The 2,711-nt window shown below is 36.7% G+C and overlaps 1 protein-coding gene across 1 annotated transcript in view; it reads left to right on the top strand.

Moving 5' to 3' along the window:
• The first annotated feature begins 340 nt into the window (after positions 1 to 340).
• LPCAT2 (lysophosphatidylcholine acyltransferase 2) overlaps positions 341 to 2,711 on the top strand; it is a 50,031-nt gene continuing 47,660 nt past the window's right edge. The window contains exon 1 of the mRNA XM_072422753.1: positions 341 to 437. The gene's annotated coding sequence lies outside the window, so the exon portion shown is untranslated. The remainder of the gene's footprint in view (positions 438 to 2,711) is intronic.

The following is a 2,711-nucleotide window of genomic DNA, read 5'->3' as shown; positions in this document are numbered from 1 at the left end:
ATCTAACAGAGAAAAAGTCTTAGGCTTTATCTGCCAGTGTCAGCAGTGACCGGAGATACAATTAAATTTGGAAAAAGTTTAATTTTTTACCCCCACATTTATTTACAGCATGCCAGTAAAAGGATTTATATTATTTATTTTCCATTATTTCTACTAAAATAGTACTACACTATCAAAAGTTTCTCACTTGTTCCACTTAGCTTGTATTTGTACAGAGCAATTTATTTATATGCTATATTACAGTGAACAATGCCAGTTGCTGTTCTTCACAGAATTATAAAGAATTTAGTAGGTAAAGATCAGGTTAATAGGAGGAGTTCTAAGAGACTAAGAGGAAGAAGGAGGGGGAGAACAGGCTGCACAAAAAGGCTTGCCATGTTGAAAACAAAACCATCTGTTGTGTAATTCTTTTCATTTCAAGAAGGAAATTGCTATCTGTAAGTGTTAAGAGAAAGACAACTTTATTGTACATATTATAATATTGTGTTCTGTTTATATATGTGGGACTTTTAACTGTCTAAAATTACCTTAATCTTTTTATTCATGTTGTTGTTAAACAGTAATGTTTTTTCACTGCTTAGGGAGGGTCTGCCTTTCTTTTATGGAGTCTCCCTTCTTTTATTTATGCTAAATGCTTAGTGATTTATCTCTGTAAATGTGCATCTCCACACATAAATTCTTCCAGGTTACTTGATCTTATGCATAGTTAAATAGGTTTTTACTTCGAAATAATAAAATGAAACATCAGTAATAATTAGATATTGGTACAGTAGAAAAGTAATAATCCTATAGAATAAAGCTTCATATACATGTCAGATGATCTTTACTTGAGATGAATGGCTGTGCTCATCTTGGGCAAAAATGAAATGTGTGTACAGCGTACCCCTAACATCATTCAAGATCCATCTGCCCTGGGGTATTGCTGCATAACCGACCAGGAAAAAATTATATGCTTTCTTATGGAGGAGAACACAGTGGGGTGTCGCCTGTCCTCCTCCCTCCTTTCTCCATAGAACAGAACAGAGCGGTGTGTACAACGCTTGTTCGTTCATCTGTCACTGGAAAATGATCGCAATATAATTACCAGCTACATCAATCTGACATCTGAATGGGGCTTAAAAGCCCAAATAACTTAAACTTTTTGGTGCAGGGCAGCTCCCTGATAGATTTTTTTTTTTAATAGATTTCCAGGTGTGAGTTTCTTCAGGAAGGGTTAAGTAGTGCTTTAGCTTTCAACACTATGGAAGATCTATATCTCCCCTCCTATTGTGGGTAAATTCCCTCACCTACTAGATTGTAAGCTCTTCAGGGCAGGGTCCTCTCCTCCTGTATCACTGTCTGTATTATTCTGTCATTTGCAACCCCTATTTAATGTACAGCGCTGCATAATATGTTGGCGCTATATAAAACCTGTTTAATAATAATATTAATAATAATAATAATAATAATCTAGAGGGAACAGCATTCTGTGAATTCTGCATAATATAAAGCTTTCATTGCCATACAAATGTCATGTTAATTTTGCAGTTTGTATGTTGTAACTTCTTATTAATTAGTAGCATACATCACTTTATATATGACTTCCTCTTTTTTGCAAATATAGTCTATTTAAGGGAATAATGCTTCAGTAAAATTATGTCAGTGATCCTGAATGGGGGGGTGGGGGTTGACACAGACAGACACTGCTTGTGTCTCTTATCTAGGAGAAAAACAACAGAATCAGGACAGGAATTTTAAACTGCCTAATTATTGGTACCTCCAAAAGCTGCCATACAACAGTTACTTGCCAGCCACCATAGAGTCCGTTGCTTGATTCAGCATTATCTCATATTTATAAGCTGCTTAAACCAAAGTTTAAACTGCTTACAATTTTACTTCTTTGGTTCACCTCTCTCCCCTTAAGTACCTCTTTATAGACCCAGTGATAACATTACTTGGTGTACTACATGTAATTCCTGGCTGGTGGAAAAAGCTCCATTGCTTCAAGAAAAATAAAAAGACTATCCTAGATATAGCCCACAAGTCATTCTGATCCTCCATGATTGACAGAACTGAAATCAAATAAATGAATGTTGCAAGTAAGAGACAGTTCATCTGAAGTGATAGCTAATGGATATTCTCCAGACCAAAAAATTAGGTGAAGTTTATGCAGTTTCTAATGTATACTTTGAAAAGCTCACATTGTGCACTAAAATCAGAGTAAAAAACAGTATGGCAGAGGAGCATACAATAGGGGTGCAACTGTACAAGACTAAAGATAAAGCTGGAGTTTAGCTTTCAAGATGATTAAGTAAATGCCACATCATTAATATTTATTTTACTATCATTTTATTATATATTACTTCCATTGTATAAAAACCTTTTACATGGCACTACAAAAATTCTACTGACTGTTGTTTATATGACTAAACCTTATTGTTATAACATGTATTTAGTCTCTGACATCATTAGCTTTGCCTTTTATGATCACCCTAGCAAATATTAGTCCAGCTGGCTTTGCTGCTGTAGTCTGTGCTAATACACCCATCACACCCGGGTCCCTATATACCCATGAGACACCCGGGGGCCAATACACCCATCACACCCGGGGGCCTATACACCCATGACACCCGGGGACCTATACACCCATCACACTCAGGGGCCTCTACACCCATCACACCCAGAGGCCTATACACCCATCACACCCAGAGGCCTATACACCCATCACACCC

This window comes from Pyxicephalus adspersus, chromosome 9 (genome assembly GCF_032062135.1).
Source record: "Pyxicephalus adspersus chromosome 9, UCB_Pads_2.0, whole genome shotgun sequence".
Lineage (NCBI taxonomy): Eukaryota > Metazoa > Chordata > Amphibia > Anura > Pyxicephalidae > Pyxicephalus > Pyxicephalus adspersus.
The sequence above is the reverse complement of the archived record's forward strand: the minus strand, read 5'-3'. Positions and strand labels throughout refer to the sequence as shown.